Genomic DNA, 17,699 nt, shown 5'->3' with positions numbered 1-17,699 from the left:
CCAAGGCAGAGCTTGGTACCTGGCTGGGATGGGCCCCAAGAAGCGTTTTCTGCAGGAGGTAGGGGCATTTATTCCAGAAGCAAGTATTAAACTCAGCCCGTAAGCCCTGTGTTGGCTCAGCCCAGGGGCTACAATAATGTGGAAGGGGCTTTCTGTCCAGAGGAACCAAACAGTAAACTGGAAATAGGAACTCTGAGGGGACTACATGATTGCTGGGGGTAGAGGAAGGCTTCCTGGAGGAGGGGACACTTGAAGATAGAAGGAAGATCAGCATTTGCCCTTAGCGTGAATGGGGATAAAGAACTGGCCGGAGAAGTGAGGTCTGGAGGATTCTGATGGCTCACACAGTTCTCCCAGTGCCCCTCTGGGGGTGATGGAGACTCTGAGGCTAGGCAGGGCAGGGGATTAGGGCTTCTTCAGAAACATTCCCAGCCAAGCCCATGGGGACAATGCTGCTCCCTCAGAGGTGAGCCCCCCGCAGGCTTCCCCGCCCTCCGGGACAGCGTGTCTCCGCCCGAGAATTTAAACAAACAAGCGAACACCAGATGTAGGCCCAGCTTGTGCGGTGAGCACCGCTGCTGTTTGCCCAGGAGCCAGAGGCACAGGGCAGAGGACACCAGCCTGTGACAAGCACAGGGCCACTCAGCTGTGGCAGGGCACAAAACAGAAAGAGGTTTTCTCCAGCTTTGTCCCCTCCATGGCCCCCAACAGGTGCCCAGAGGTGTGGTCTCCCATCTGCCTGTCACAGACAGGTGGAAATCTGGAAACAGCACTGGGAGGTGAGGGGGAGTCAAGTCTGCTGCGTGCCATGTGATCTTGGCCAAGTCAGTCCCCTTTCTCGACCTCAGGATCCTCCTAGATAAGAGAGAGGTTACATCCCCTAAGCTTTGTGGCTCTGTAACACTCCATCGAACACCCCAGCTGAGATCACTGATATAAAATGTCACATCTTCCAGGGGTCTGTGTGTTTCAAAAGGCTTCTGGAGAAGACAATGCTTAACTCAAAGCTGGGTGAAATCTGGGGCACAGTACCAAGTGGTGGAGGGGAGATGTGGTTCCAGGGAACCCCGCAAATCCCAGCAGGTCAGAACAGCTTCCTCTCTTACCTAGGAGACCAGAACCTCTGTCCTTTTTAAAAAGACACTGGCTTGGTGAATCCTCATTGTGAAAAGCCCTCACAGCTACCCTGCCCCATCCCTACAACCCCATGGTGTGATAGAAAAAGCCAGACAGGCCAGACTCCATCTTGATTCACCACTTCCAAGCCAGGAGACTTTGGACAAGTCATGTCATCTGCCTGATCCTTGATTTCCTCATCTGTGAAATGAGAGTTGTGATGCTTTACCGCCCAGGATTGTGAGAAGATAAATGGAGCCTGTGAATACAGGTGAGGCTCTGAGCTAGAGTAAGGGTCATATGCGTGTTCCTTCCCTTCCCTTCCTCTGTCCCTACCCCCAGCAGTGAGCAAACTCTCGGAGAATACAAACCCACTAGCGTCTGGCTAAAGTCAAACAGAAAGAATAGAGAAATGGGTTTATCCCATCCCCCTCTACTAACAAAAACAAAAACAACAAAAACAAAAACAAGGGATGTCTGGGTGGCTCAGCCGGTTAAGGGTTAAACGTCTGCAGGGTCCTGGGATCGAGTCCCCACATGGGGCTCCTTGCTCAGCAGCGAGCCTGCTTCTCCCGCTGCCTGCTGCTCCCCCTGCTTGTGCTCACTCTCTCTCTCTGATTAAAAAAAAAATTAAAAACAAAAACAAAAGGAAGGAAAGAAGGAGACACAGATCGAGAGAGAGAGGAAGGAAGGAAGGAAGGAAGGAAGGAAGGAAGGAAGGAAGGAAGGAAGGAAGGAAGGAATCACACACTGCTTGCCAGAGACGACTAGGGGTGGGGGATATGTTGGTTTGGTTCCTTCTTTAGCCTTTCTTCAGAGCTACTGCGTCCCCAGGTTGTCACTGAGTTGGCTACACTGTGGATTCTTTCAGGAAAATCCTGGGGGGGGGGGGAAGAGGCAGGTATCCAAAGTGCCCCTGCCTCTTAGTAAGATGCATCCCTTCCCTCCTCCCCCTGGGACCCCCTGGGCCTGGGCCGGAAGCTTGGCCCATGACCCAGGCCCCCCAGGACGGTTCACAAAGATAAAGCCAGTTAATGATTGGCCCCCTGAGAGGAGTCACCCCCACCATCCTGCCTGCCTTCCCAGACCTAGACGTGCAGGGCCGGCCGCAGGGAGTGGGGGAGACCTCCCCTCAGCTCCCAGGAGCAGCCTGGCCTAGTATCCTCCAGAAAATCAGTGAAGCAGACAATTAGTCAAGAGGTATCCATGTCAGGAGAATATCAGACCAGGTTCCTGGGAGCCTAGGGAGGTCCTAAGAGCCGGGGCAGGTGGGGGGAGGCTGTGGGAACGGGCAGGCACCGCACACCCAGTTTTATCGGACGTATTTACTGGAGTTTCACTTGAGATTTCATTTGAAGAAAAGGCTCCACGACTAAAGAAGTTTGAAAATCCCTTCAGCGGCCAGATGAGCAGAATGAGGCCCAGAGCCGTCCACTACTTAGAGGCAAGACCTAACCTCAGATCTCTTGACTCACAGCTTGGGGCCCCTTCTGTTTGTCCAAGGCCACATAATCACTTCATCAGGGCACAGCACTGAGCCACGCACGTTTGGAGGAAGTAGGGCTTCTGTCCCCAAGAGCTGACTGGCTCGCTGGGGAGCCAGGCAGTGCCAGGGAGGGGTCCTGGCTCGAGGCGTCACGTGCATCTGACGCAGGGCAGCCGCTGGGCCCAGAGCTCCGTCGTTTGCTCCTCCTTCCCATGTGGAGGGGCTCAGCAATCCCTCATTCCAGGCGGTGCCCTGCAGAGGTGTGAACCACGCCACCCTGGGGTCCCCTGGAGAGATGGTCCTGCCTCCATCTCCCTGGGTGTCAGCCCATTCCGTCGGACCCCCGTCCTTCTGAAACATGGCTGGAAGCATCAGGAGAGGTGAGGTAGGGCACGCTCTGGGCTGCCGTGTCTGCTGCCGGCTTCCCCAAGTCCCAGGATCTGGACCCCGCCAACTCCACGGGGACCAGTCCCCACCAGCCGGCTGAGAGTGTTGGCCAAAGTATTGAACACCCATGATGGCTCAGGCTCTAGTTCCATAGAGCTGGGGACAGAGGCCAGGCCACACCTAAACCCCACAGGTTCTGGACGGTGGGGAGGTCCAGGGGACCCAGGAAGGGACTGGGGTGGCCAGAGAGGCGCACAGAGGGCTGGGGGGAAGGGGGGACCAGGTGCTGGAACAGAAGCTATTTACCAATCAGGTGGCCTTGCTGGGGCACACCAGCTGAATGTCTGCCCTGCCCCAGTCTGCTCTCAACTCTAGGCTGGAACGTACAGTTCCCAGCCGAGAACGAGGCCTGTCTGCGGTCCTGGTTTCCATGCCTCCATGTCTCCTCTGCTCCTGGGAAGACCAGGCCAGGACTCCCCACTTCTCCATACATAAACAGAGTCCACCCACCGTAGCTGGGCCTCACCACTCATGGGTTCCAGCCACTGTTGAAAAAATGGCAGACACATGGGACACCTGGGTGGCTCAGTCGGTTAAGCATCTGCCTTCGGCTCAGGTCAAGACCCCAGGGTCCTGGGATCAAGCACTGCATTGGGCTCCTTGCTCAGCAGGGAGCCTGCTTCTCCCTCTCCCTCTGCCTGCAGCTCCCCCTGCTTGTGCTCACGTGCGCTCTCTCTGACAAATAAATACAAAAAATCTTAAAAAAAAAAATGGCAGACACAGCCAGCCCTGGAATCCCAACCCTGGGTGCCCAGATCACAGACAGTTATAAGGAATCAAAACATTTTCTTTTTCTCCTTCTTTCTCTTTCTTTGGATCTCTTTATCCCTCTCCTGTCCTCTCTCCATCCTTTCTGCCTGTCCCCATTGTCCCAGGGAACCTTCTGGACAATCCTGTTGGCTGAGTGTTCCTCTATGCCTCAGCTTCTCAGAGCCCCCTGTGAGGTTACTGCCCCCTAGTCCGCACTCACTGGGGGGGAGGGGGCAGACTGGACAGTGGGGGACGAGCTAGGGACAAAGACGGTCTTCACATCTCCTCAATTCTCACTGGCCCTGCAGGGACTAAGGGAGAACCTGCAAAAGGGAGATTTCTGAGGAGGTGGGACACACTCCTGCCCATCTGGGTGCCAGGGGGGTTGAGGCGGCAACTCTAGAGAGAGCCACGGTGTGAGAGAGTGAGGGGTGCCCTGGCATGACCCGGGGCTTGAAAGAGGACAGAGGGAGGCACAGTGAGTCTTACACTCAGGGGAGCTTCTCCTCCCCGACGGTGTGACCCTCTCCCCCCGCCCCGCACTTATGCACCAAAACCTCCTCTCCGAAGCTCCTCAGTTCTCCAGGCTGAAGGCTGCAGGGACTAAGAAACCACACGCACACACGCACACACACACACACACACGCACGCACACCGCTGCTTCTACCACCCGTGACAGGGCCCCACAGAGAAGAGAGGGTGTTCCCAGAAACCCAGCTGTTCCAGGCAAGCTGACCTGGGTCATGGCGCCCTCTCCACTGGGGCTACAGAGGCTGGGCGCCCCCTGAACACCCTCTCCCGACGCTACTACCACAAGAGTTACCTTGAAAGCGCCTTATACAAATAGCGTCTCTAAAGCCCTGCCATTAAGCACTGCTGCTTCTAGCTATCCTCAGATATCCACGTGTGGGGCTGTGGCTAGGGGTCCGGGCAGCTGAGTTCAAAACCAGGGAGCATCACTGCCTTCGCTGTGTGACCTGGAGCAAGGTACTGCCCATCTCTGGTCTCATTGTCCTCTCTCTAGAGTAAAGGGGTGACTGATTTCTGAAGCCCTCATAGGGCTCCCAGTCCATGGCTGTGGGGGATGGGGCAGAAGCAGTAAGGCTGAGAGGTGTGGACTCGGCCTGTGGCCTGTGGGACTGAAAGGTATGGAGGGAGGACAAGGGAGCCCCGCCTGGGACCACCTTTTAGAGATGCTATAAAGATTACTGGAACAGAGGTAGGCAGGGAGGCAGACAGCAAACTCTTCAGTCCATTGTCTCACCACCAGCCCCAGTTTGCCTATCGCCATCAACCAGAACAGCTGGGATTACCGCAAGAAGGATGGAGGTTACCTAAGCAGGGGCCCGCCAAACTCATCTTTCCTGGGGGATTTGTGGGATGATAGCAGTGGTATGTTTATCTAGAGACTTCTAGGCCCATTCCTAGCCGGGACGAAATGTTGGGGAGTGGGAGAGAAAAGAGGAGAGACAGGGTGTCAGCTCCTAGGCCCCCCCCCTTTGGGAGATGGGTGGGGTACCCGTGCCTCCAATCTGAGAGCTGAAGTGGGGGAAGGAATTTGTCAGGGGTGTGGTGGGGCCGGGAGCAGGGCAGCGAGGGAATGGAATGAGAAGGCTGTCAAGTGGCAAAGAGAGTGTTTGTGGGAAATGGAGAGAAAGACCCTTCCCTGGTGGGAGGGGGTGAGATGGAGCCTCAGGCCGGGGCTCCGTGCCCTGGGCACCCCCAGCCCCGCTCCAGGCGTCATACCACCTCATTGGAGCAGGTCCGGCGCCTCCGCTGTGACGTCAGCTTAGCTAGAGGAGCCCAGAGCCGTAAGTTCAAGAAGCAGAGATGACACACACCTAGCCTGGGCCCCGGCAGGCACTGGGATGCCCAGAGGACAAGGGCCCTTCCTTCCCCCGAGACTGCGGGGATGCTCGGGCCAGGCCTGCTTTTCCTCTGGGTGTCACCCCCACCCCTCACCCGGAGCCAGCTGGTAAAGTCCAAAAGGGTCTTCCCTTGCTCTACTCCTGGCCCGGCACTTGGGCAGATGGGACAGTTCTGTGACTCGTTCCTCCTCTGCCCCACACCCGGGTATCTCTGGGTCTCCTAAGGGAATGCAGGCTGAAAAACCATGCAGGAAGCACTGGGTAAAGGGGAAGGCCAAGCCCCCAAAGACCTCAGCCAAATAATGGACAATTTGAGGTGAGCCTGGTGTACGTTGCTGGGGGGAGGTGAGGAGATGAACCGCTCCGCAAATGCTCTGTACGTGTGTACTACCAGGAAGCTGGGTCAGCCCTGCCCAGTTCCCTCAGGAGCCCCAGGTCCCCAGCACCCAGTCTTCCAGGCTGGAAAGGCTCCCATCCTCCCAGGCTCTCCCCCCGTCCCCGCTCTCCCCCTTCGCTGTCTTTCGTACCCACCCAGGAGTTGAAGATCTCTCCCACCCAGTTACTGTGTTCTGTCCTCACAAAGCTACCTCAGAGCACACTCCTCCCTCCCCTGCCCCTCCCGGCCTAAAGCCCCTCGGGTCACCCCTGGCTGCCTGAGAAGTTGTCCCCCTGCTTCCCCAGAGCTGGCAAGGGCAGCTTCCAGACTCTTTGAAGCTTCCCAAAGAGAAGGTGAGAGGTGGAGAGGGGCCATCCCGCTGGGCTGGCTGGGCAGAGACTAGGAAGCTTCTTCTCTGGCCTATAGAAGGAAGGACCCTCCACACCCAGACAGAGGTGGGGGCCTTGAACCCCTTTCTCCTGAGCTGACAGCACAAACTTGCTGGCCCCTTCCAAAAGTGGGCTTCAAATGAAGCCATTGTCTGACTGTGACACCTTCCAGACATTCTTGGCAGCCCAGGGCCCCCTCCTCAATCAGGACCCCTCCTAGGTACCTCACCCAGTGCCACCCCAAGCCTCTAGAGGGCATGGGAGAGCAGTGCTGGACTTCCCAGCCCCTGGGGCATACCGCCGTGGCTCTCTGAACAGGCCACTGGGATCCACCAGCTGCCCCCACCCACTGCCCCTGTGGGACGCGGCACCAAGCCCGAGACAGCAGCCGGGCGCGGGAGAGTATGGGCCGGGCCTGGGAGGGCGGCTGCTTGGGGGAGACAGGGCCCAGCTGGGCTGTGGGGCACTCAGAACAAGGGTGGGTTCAGCGGAAACAGTGGAAAGATTATCTGAGACCAATCTGAGATTATCCCACTGTTCCTGTGGGGACAGAAAGGAGAGCGGTGGCCTGAGCCCTGGGAATTCCTGCCTGACCTTGGAATAAAAAAGGGGCTTCTTGGCCGCCCAGCCCCTCACAGGGTCAGAATGAGGGTAAGGCAGGTGAGGACACCAAGTGCACAGTTGGCCCCGACAGTGAGCGCCTTCTTAACTACTGCACCCCCATCCCCCCACTTCCTCACCTCTGGCCAGGCCTTGCCCTCTGAGCCCTGCTGGGGACTAAAGTTGCAGGAATATTGGAGGCAGAGGTGGCATGGGTGAGCAGATGGGTTACTTCTTCACACAGGACCCCTCAAAGCAAAGAACTAGCCCCTAACTCAGCTGGAGGGGACAGGAGCAAAGTATGAGGAGAGAGACAACTGTCTGTCACCTGAGCCTGGGCCCCTGTGTGTGTCTGTCTGTGTCAGCGTCTGTGTGGATTTGTGCATCCAAACTGTAGCTCTGTGTCCTTAGGCAAGTTACCCAACCTCTCTGAGCCTTCGTCTTCCTGACAGCTTGTGATAATAATACCTATACCTACACTGATACCCAGTAGGGTTGGAGTAAAGATTAAATGAGGTCATATATGGAAAGGGTGTGGCACGAGCGCGTCGTCTGCACGCAGGAGGAACTAGATAAATGTTGACTGCTATTCCCATTGGTATCGATAATATTATTGAGTGTGGCCCCAGTTTGCGGCCTTGTTCCCGCTGCCTCCCTACACGCGCCTCCCGCTCTAGCCAGAGAGGGCTTCAGACAGCCGCAAGCACACTTATTTTTTTTCATCCTCACCTAGTCATCACCAGCCATAAAATTTCACCTCTTAAAATAAGATTCCCTGGACCCCTTCCGTTCAGTGGTCTCCCCAAAACTCCTATAGCTTTAGCTGTCTATCCCTCACAAGCCAGCTTCCAAGTGGTGGTCAATCCATACATTTAACTTTGCGGGGCGGGGGTCATCTCTCTCCAAGTGCACTTACATATGAGGGACTATATTTCTCCATGATCTGTACACCTCCCACCCCAGCCTGAGGACCAATACAGGCCTGCAGGTAGAGACGTCCGTATGTAGACTCTGTGTGAACGGTGACGGATGGTACTAATGATAAAGCGCCTTTGGTTCCATTCCTACTGTGAGCCTTACATTTCCTCATTAACCCCTCCCCCGCCCCGTGGGATAGATTGTACTTGTAAGATTACAGCTTAGAGAATGTAAGTGACTTGCCCAAGATCGTCCAACAAATAAACAAGGGAGCTGGGATTTGAACTCAAGTCTACCTGGTCCCAGGGCCCGCACTCTTAATCACCATGGTTTCCATAGAAGAATGAACCAATGGGGCGCCTGGGTGGCACAGCGGTTAAGCGTCTGCCTTCGGCTCAGGGCGTGATCCCGGCCTTATGGGATCGAGCCCCACATCAGGCTCTTCCGCTATGAGCCTGCTTCTTCCTCTCCCACTCCCCCTGCTTGTGTTCCCTCTCTCGCTGGCTGTCTCTATCTCTGTCAAATAAATAAATAAATAAAAATCTTAAAAAAAAAAAAAAAGAAGAAGAAGAAGAATGAACCAAACACCAAAATTCCCTTTCTGTGATCAAAGATGGAAATAACAAGAGAGCAAGGTGATACCAGAACTTCAATCAAACGCTTTCAGGATTTCAAAGCAGAGTCCACTGCAGCCGGGTCCCATCACACCCTTCAGAGTAAAGCCAGTCACAGAAAGAGGCACCCATAAGGTTAAAATAAAACCTATCCCAGGGCGCTTGGGTGGCTCAGTCGGTTAAGCGCCTGCCTTTGGCTCAGGTCATGATCCCAGGGTCCTGGGATCAAGTCCCACATCGGGCTCCCTGCTCAGTGGGGAGTCTGCTTCTCCCTCTGCCTCTGCCCCTCCTCCCCACCAGTGTGCTCACTCTCTCTCAAATACATAAATAAAATCTTTAAAAACACACACACACACACACACACAATCCCAGAGTGAGTCAGAAAAATTGCTTACCTTGGGGCGCCTGGGTGGCACAGCGGTTAAGCGTCTGCCTTCGGCTCAGGGCGTGATCCCGGCGTTCTGGGATCGAGCCCCACATCAGGCTCCTCCGCTATGAGCCTGCTTCTTCCTCTCCCACTCCCCCTGCTTGTGTTCCCTCTCTAGCTGGCTGTCTCTATCCTGTCGAATAAATAAATAAAATCTTTAAAAAAAAAAAAAAAAGAAAGAAAAAAAGAAAAATTGCTTACCTTGACTGATTGTTCAATCACCAGAATGGTCCAGTCGATCCTAGCTCTCTTTCAACTGTTCATAGGAGGAACTTTTATTTCTTTTCCCCTCTCTTTGCTGATCAACAATTCAGCGATCAACATTTAATTATCCATATTTGCTGGTCGGTCAGCAAAGATCCCATGAAGTAACCACCAGAAGACTGCTCATGGGCTGATTTTCACACACACTTCATTGATCCCCAGCTTCTATAATTAAATCTGACCATGGGGCATATATTCCCTCCAGGCCTCCATCCTCCTTTGCCATCTTCCTTTCGTCATTCCGGGGCGAAACTGACTTGAAATGTCTACACTACATTCCTCTCCCTGTGACTTGAGGACAAAAAGACCAGCGACCCCACGGTGTTCAGTGGCTGGCATGGAGTGAGTGCATAATACAGTTAGGGCTGTTGGTGGTGTCATTTCCAGCCGGGAGAGGGGCCCAGATTCCTGACCCCGCTTTGGTGGGAGAGGAGCAGCTTCTCCCAACACCGCTTCCCTCTTGCCTACCAGGACGCACGTCCCAGAGAATCGGCCATCTGCATTCTCTTGCCCCTCCGGTCATACCGCAGCCCCCAGAGACTTAGAATCATCAAACCCCACGGCCGAGAAGGTAGTGATATCTCATGTGATTCAGCTTAAGGTTTTTGTTTTTGTTTTTGTTTCTGAAAGGGAAGGCAAAATCTGCAGCCTAAATGGCTCGTCTTAAAATCACATACCATTCGCTTCCTTTTGTGAATTGACCTCAGATTTCATTGTACACTAAACAAGGAAATCAGTCTCATAACTTGGTGCCACACCCTGTTTTGGACCCAAAAAAAGGTGTTGTTCTTACCTGCTTAACTTTGCTCACTCTCCTAGTTCGCACATCTTGGCACTACACAACCTCTGGCTATTTCCACATACCCGTCAGTTCCCAAAGGTGAAGTCTTGACATCACTGAGGAAATTTTTTTAATGTAATAAAGGCTCTGAAGGCAGCTCATTTGTTTATTTGTTGATTCATACCTTTAGTAAATAGTTATTGATACTTCGAGGGGCGCCTGGCTGGCTCAGTCGGTTAAGCGTCCAGCTCTTGGTTTTGGGCTCAGGTCATGATCTCGAGGTTGTGGGATGAAGCCCCACGTCGGGCTCTGTGCTCAGTGCGGAGTCTGCTCCAGATTCTTGCTCTCTCTCCCTCTCACTCACTCACTGTCTCTCTCTCTCAAATTAATTAATTAATTAATTAAAAATATTTATCGATACTTTCTTATATACCAGGCCTTGTGCAGGGGAATGAAATGCCACAGTAAAGCAGACTGATACAGTCCCTGCCCTCTTGGAACGGACAGGCTAGCTCCTGAGCAAAGCACACCTGGTCTGCTCTTTTAGTATGATTACATAGAATTGGGGGGCACCTGGGTGGCCCGGTCGGTTAAGTGTCCGCCTTCAGCCCAGGTCATGATCTCAGGGTCCTGGGAACGACCCCTACATCAGGTTCCCTGCTCAGCAGGGAGTCTGCTTCTCCCTCTCCCTCTGTCCCTCCCCCGCTTGTGCTCTCTCTCTCTCTCTCAAATAAATAAGTAAAATCTTTAAAAAAAAAAAAAAAAAGAATTGGCAATAATAAAAGCCTCCAGTAATGGATTAAGGGACTCCGGGAAAAGGCAGCAGCTTGAACACTTGCATCCACTTTGCTCTTTCCTGAAACTCCACTAACGTGAAGTTAAAGGCTCTTTAGCGGCGCCTGGGTGGCGCAGTTGTTAAGCGTCTGCCTTCGGCTCAGGGCATGATCCTGGCGTTATGGGATCGAGTCCCACATCAGGCTCCTCCGCTATGAGCCTGCTTCATCCTCTCCCACTCCCCCTGCTTGTGTTCCCTCTCTCGCTGGCTGTCTCTATCTCTGTCGAATAAATAAATAAAATCTTTAAAAATAATAATAAATAAATAAAATATTTTAAAAAATAAATAAAGGCTCTTTACATTTTTCTTTCATTTCGATTTTGTTTTTTAAGGTCTATACCCACGAGGACAGGAAGAATGGGAGAGAAGATAACAGCAACAAAAATTTGAAAGCTAGAAAGCAGGCAGAAGAGGGATAAAGAGGGGGCAGGTGGTGGGGAACACCATAACTGCCTGATCTACACCTTAGAATTTCCAGAAGGCTCAGGAAATAGTGATGCCAGTTCCCTCTGGAAGTGGGAGTAAAAGGGATTTAGTAAATAAAGAGGATTAGTCAAAAGTGTTTTTAAAAAGCAGTCAGGGGGCGCCTGGGTGGCACAGCGGTTAAGCGCCTGCCTTCCGCTCAGGGCGTGATCCCGGCGTTCTGGGATCGAGCCCCACATCAGTCTCTTCCGCTATGAGCCTGCTTCTTCCTTTCCCACTCCCCCTGCTTGTGTTCCCTCTCTCGCTGGCTGTCTCTATCTCTGTCAAATAAATAAATAAAATCTTAAAAAAAAAAAAAAGCGGTCAGATCCTCAAATTCTTCTCTTACCCCACACAGCCAGGGAAAAGGCTACAGGCTTACTCCCTGGTGAGAGGAAAACAGAATGTCTTTGGACAAGGGTCCGCAGGACACTGAGAGCAGAAAATGATTGCATGGTGGATGCTGAGACCCAGGCCCCCTGGAATCCCAGAAAACTGGCAGGAAACTGGAGGGTGCATCTCTGTGGAATCTGACTCACCTGAAAGGAAGGAAAGACCCAAGATACTAACATCAGAGGCTTCAAAATGAAATGTCCCAGTCAGATCACCCTAGCGCGAGGCTCACAGATGATAAACTAAACACACACACACACACACACACACACACACACACACACAGCTCCCAACCAGCTTTTCAGATCTTCACATTTAAAAACAACCAAACAACCAAGGATTATGAGACATCTGAGAAAAGCTTCTAACACAAAAGACCGACCAAAACAAAATAAAACAAAAAGTGACTTGGAGGAAGCTGAAACCATGTAGCAAGAAGAAACTTAAAAAATAACAACACATTATCGTTATGAGAATGATAAGGGAATAGACTGCAAAAATGAAACAAAAACAGCAAAGTTTTTTCTAAAAGAAAACAAGAGAGAAGTCTTGAAAAATCAAACGTGTGATAGCAGAAATAAAAAATAGTAGAAGTTTGGAAGAGAGGGACGCTTGGGTGGCTCAGTTGGTTAAGTGTCTGCCTTTGGCTCAGGTCGTGATCCCGGGGTCCTGGGATTGAGTCCAGCATGGGGATCCCTGCTCAGCGGGGAGCCTGCCTCTCCCTCTGCCTGCTGCTCCCCCTGCTTGTGCTCTCCTCTCTCTCTGACAAATAAATACATAAAATCTTCTTTTTTTTAAATAAGAAGTTTGGAAGAGAAAGCTGAGGAAATGCCCATAAAACAGAGGGACAATAACAAAAGCGTGTAAAAATATGAATGAATATACAATAAAATTAGAGGACCAGTTCAGGCAATAATATCCAAATAATAGGAAAATATCCAAAGAGTAGGAGAATCAGAAAAACTAAGGGAAAGATATGATTAATGACATAATATAAGAATATTTCCCAGAACTGAAGAACTGAGAGCCCAGGGCAACGAATAATCACTTTTAAAAGTATTATTTTTAAATTTCAGTTTCCAATTGTTCAGTACTAATATATACAAATACAATCGATTTTTGTATATCTATTTTGTATCTTGCAACCTTACTAAATCCATTTATTAGTTCTAGTAGCTTCTTTGTATATTCCGTCAGATTTTCTACACAGACGGTCATGTCATCAGCAAATAATGACAATTTTACTTCTTCCTTTCCTGTATGAATGCCTTGTATTTCTTTTTCTCGCCTTACTGCACTGCTTAGAGTTTCTGGTACAATGTTGAAAAGACACAGTAAGAGTAAGCATCCTTATCTTGTCCCTGATCTTAGAGGGGAAACATTCTTATCTTTCACCATCAGCAGTTTTCTTTTGTAGAGGTTCATTATCAGGTTGTGGAAGATTCTTTCTATTCCGGATTTGCCGAAATTCTTTTATGAGAAATGGATATTGAATTTTGTCAAACGCTTTTTCTACATCTATTAAGATGATGATTTTTTTTTCTTTTTAAATATGGTGAATTACATTGCTTGATTTTTTTAATGGTACCCACCTTGCATTCCTAGGATAAATCCCATTTAGTCATGGTGTATTATCCTGGAGGGAGGGAAAGAGTGAGATTCAATTCACAAATATTTTGTTGACAATTTTTGCGTTGACGCTAATGGGAGTTTTTTTGTTTATTTATTTATTTGTTTGTTTGTTGTCTCTTTGTTTTTTAAGTAGGCTCCACACCCAGTGTGGGCTTGAACTCCTGACCCTGAGATTAGGAGTTGCATGCTCTACCAACTGAGCCAGCCAGGCGCCCCTCGTGAGAGATATTGATCTATGGTTTTCTTTTCTTGTGATATCTTTGTCTAGTTTGGGTATCCCAGTAATGTTGGCCTCATAGGATGAATTGGGAAGTATTCCCTCCTCTATAATTTTCTAGAAAATTTTGTGTGTAGGGGCACCTGGGTAGCGCGGTCGTTAAGCGTCTGCCTTCGGCTCAGGGCGTGATCCCCGCGTTCTGGGATCGAGCCCCACATCAGGCTCCTCCGCTGTGAGCCTGCTTCTTCCTCTCCCACTCCCCCTGCTTGTGTTCCCTCTCTCGCTGGCTGTCTCTCTCTCTCTCTCTGTCAAATAAATAAATAAAATCTTTTAAAAAAATAGAAAATTTTGTGTGGAATTGGTATTATTTCTTCCTTAAATGTTTGGCAATGCTCATCAGTTAAGCCATCTGGGCCTGGAGTCTTCTTTGTGGAAAAGCTTTAACTACAAATCCAGTTTTAAAAATACATACAGATCTATCCCAATTGTCTATTTCTTCTTGAGTAAACTTCTGTAGTTTGTGTCTTTTAAGGGATTTGTTTATTTCATCTAAGTTACGGAAATCATCGGAGTGAAATTGATCATACTATTCTCGTATAATCTTTTCAGTATCTGTATAATCTATAGGGAAGATTGATATGATATATATATATCATTCTTGATATTGGTAATCCGTGTGTTCTTTTTTTCTGATCAATCCGGCTAGAGGTTTATCCATTTATTGATCTTGTTGGAAAAAAACAGCTTTTGGTTTCACTGATTAATGTTTTTCTGCTCTCTACTACATTAATTTTTTTTCTTCTGCTTTCTTTGTGCTTAATTTGCTCTAGTTAAAGATTTTCAAATTTATTAAAAGTTTTATTTTATTTTTTTTTAAAGATTTTATTTATTTATTTGACAGAGACAGAGACAGCCAGCGAGAGAGGGAACACAAGCAGGGGGAGTGGGAGAGGAAGAAGCAGGCTCATAGCGGAAGAGCCTGATGTGGGGCTCGATCCTGTAACGCCGGGATCACGCCCTGAGCCGAAGGCAGGTGCTTAACCGCTGTGCCACCCAGGCGCCCCTATTAAAAGTTTTAAACTGTGAACTAAAAATAATAACAGGAATAATTTTTCATCTATTTTGTGCTCTGGAAGAACATTTCCATTTAAAAGCTCTCAGTAGGTATAAAAATACATCCAATTATTCATTCAACAAATATTTATTGAGTGCCTACTATGTGTTGGGCACTATTCTAGGCACTGGGATAGAATAGTGAATAAAACAAAGTTAATGCCCTCACTGAGCTTACTTCTAGTGGGAGGACATAGGCAATAAATAAGTAGACATATACATATATAATACATCAGGGGGTCATAAATGCTCTGCAGAAAAATAAAGCAAGGTGAAGGAATAGAGACTGGGATGGAGTCAGCAAAAGGCTCTCTGTATAGAGACCTGAAGGAACTAAGGGGAAAGGCCATGGAAATCTGAGGAAGAGCGCTCTAGACTAAGAGAACAGTTAAGTGCAAAGTCCCTCTTGTTAGAACATGCTTGCCTTGTAAGGGAAAGTAAGAATGTCTAAATGGCAGGGGAGAGAGATAGCTAGGGATCAGAACATAGTCTTATAGGCTGTTGTAGAAACTTTATATTTCATTCTGAGTGCGGTAGGGAGAATTCTAAGATGGCCTCCCAGCATTCCCCGACTCTCTGTATAATCCCTGGGCTGTGAATACGATAGCTGGCACTCCTGTGATTAGCTTACGTTAGACGGCACGGTTGACTCTAGAAATGGGAGTTTATCCCAACGGGCCCGACCTAATCACGTGAACCTGGAGAGTTTTCTCAATGACAAAAAACAAATAACCCAATTCAAGAATAGGCGAGAAACTTGAAGAGACATTTCTCAGAAGAAGACATGAAAAGATGCTTTACATCACTAATCATTAGCGGCACGCAAACCAAAATTACAATAAAAGACCACTTCACTTCCATCAGGACGGCTATTATCAACAAGAAATTTTTCTGTAACAAAAAATAAGTGTTGGCAAGGATGTAGAGAAATTGGAACGCTTGTGCATTGCTGGTGGGAATGTAAAATGGTGTAGCCACTGTAGAAAACAGTATGAAGGTTCCTCAAAAAATTAAAAATAATTATCATAGGATCCAGCACCACCATTCCTGGGTATATACGTGGAAGAATTGAAAGCAGGGTCTCAAAAAGACTTTTGTACACTCATGTTCCTGGCAGCATTATTCATAAGAGCTAAAGCATGAAAGCAACCCAAGGATCAGTCACTAGATGAATGGATAAGCAAAATGTGGTCCATACAACAGTGAAATACCATCCAGCCTTAAAAAGAGAGGGAATTCTGTAATATGCCACGGGATGGATGAAACTTGAGGACATTCGACTAAACGAAATAAGCCAGGCACACAAAGATAAATGCTGTGTGATTCCACTTACACCAAGTACTTTGAGTAGTCAAAATCATAGAGACAGAAAGTACTATGGTCGTTACCAGGGGTCAGGGGAGGGGACAATGGAGAGTTAGTGTTTAATGGGAACAGAGTTTCAGTTTTACAAGATGAAAAGAGTTCTGGGAATGGCTGGCGGTGACGGTTGCACAACGTGATGAATGTACTTTAATACAGCTGAACCGTACACTGAGAATGGCTAAGATGGCAAGTTTTCTGTTAGGTGTATTTTACCACAATTTAAAATGTCGAAGAAAAAAAAAAGCAGAGAGTTTTCTTTAGCTGGTCAAAGAAGAGGAAGTCAAAGATCTGAAGCATGAGAAGGGGTTGATATGCCCTTGTTGCTGCAACACGGACGGGGCCATGTGGCAAGGAGTACAGGCAGCCTTCGGGAGCTGTGAGGAGCTCTGGCGGACAGCCAGCAGGGAAATGAAGGCTCAGCCCTCAGTGACAAAGAACAGAATTCTGCCAACAATAAGAATGAGCGTAGAAGTGGGTGTTCCCCCCAAATAAAAAAGTCAGTCCGGCCAAAAATTTGGTTTCCAGCCTTGTGATACCCTAAGCAGAGAACCCAGCTCTACCATGGCGGACTTCCGACCTTCAGACCGGTAGACTAATAAATGGAAGTTGTCTGAGGCGCTAAGTGTGGTCGCTTATTGTACAACAGACAACTAACGTGCCCAGTGTCGTGGGAAGCCATAGGCGTACGTAGCCTCTTCCATGAGTTTTACTTTAACGTCACCCCAGTCAGAGAGTAAATTTCCTGAAGGCACAAACCCAACAGTCTACATGTCCTTACATAAGACTGGGCCAGGTGCCTCGTGGACACCCAGGAACTATTCCACCAATGGGTAAAACGCTTTGATCAAAGGCAAGCTATTTGGGAAAATTGTCTAGACCCTTGTCCTGGCCACTTGGAAGAACTGCTGATATTGAGAGAAGTTCTATAAAAAGTCGTACTATCTGCGTGGCTTGCCTTGGGTCTTGCCCTCTTCTGGGGGGAGTGACTTATCTTCAAATGTGACATGCTGCTATAGAGCATACCTTCTATCCAAACACAGTTTCGGCAGACTTTCCCTTCCGTTGCCAGGAACGCCACCCTCACCCAGGTACTCAAGCTCTGAACCCCAGACTCACACCCAATTCCTCCCTGTCCCATCACGCGCATAGCTGGAGTCCTGGAGATTCATTTTCCAAAATGCCTCTCCAGAAGTCCCAGCTGGGTCCCACCACTATCAGCCTAACCGAGGCCTCTTCGGCTCTCACCTGCACCATCCCCTCTTTCCTGCCTCGAATCCTCCTTGGTCACTGCCAACCTGGCTAATCTCCCTAAGAGAGTCCTTGGCACATGTAAGCCCTTTCTCCGAAACCTCCATAGGCTCCTCACTGGTCACTCAGGTGAGCTGGGTGTCCCACACCAGGCTGTGAGCCTCTTGAGAGCTAAGGGCCATATGTTGGGAATCTTTGTAGCATCACTGGTGTTCTGTGCCTGTATGAGGCTGTCGATGATAATGGTCATGACCATGAGAATTCAGAGGCTTTCTTTTTTTTAGATCAGATAGGACCAGCCTGAGTTGTCATTCTCCCCGACTCTAAAGACTTAATCCCAGGGGCCTGCATAGCTCAGTCTGCCTGTGGCTCAGATCATGATCCCAGGGGCCTGGAAT

This window comes from Ursus maritimus, unplaced genomic scaffold (genome assembly GCF_017311325.1).
Source record: "Ursus maritimus isolate PB19 unplaced genomic scaffold, ASM1731132v1 scaffold_29, whole genome shotgun sequence".
Classification (NCBI taxonomy): Eukaryota; Metazoa; Chordata; class Mammalia; order Carnivora; family Ursidae; genus Ursus; species Ursus maritimus.
The sequence above is the reverse complement of the archived record's forward strand: the minus strand, read 5'-3'. Positions refer to the sequence as shown.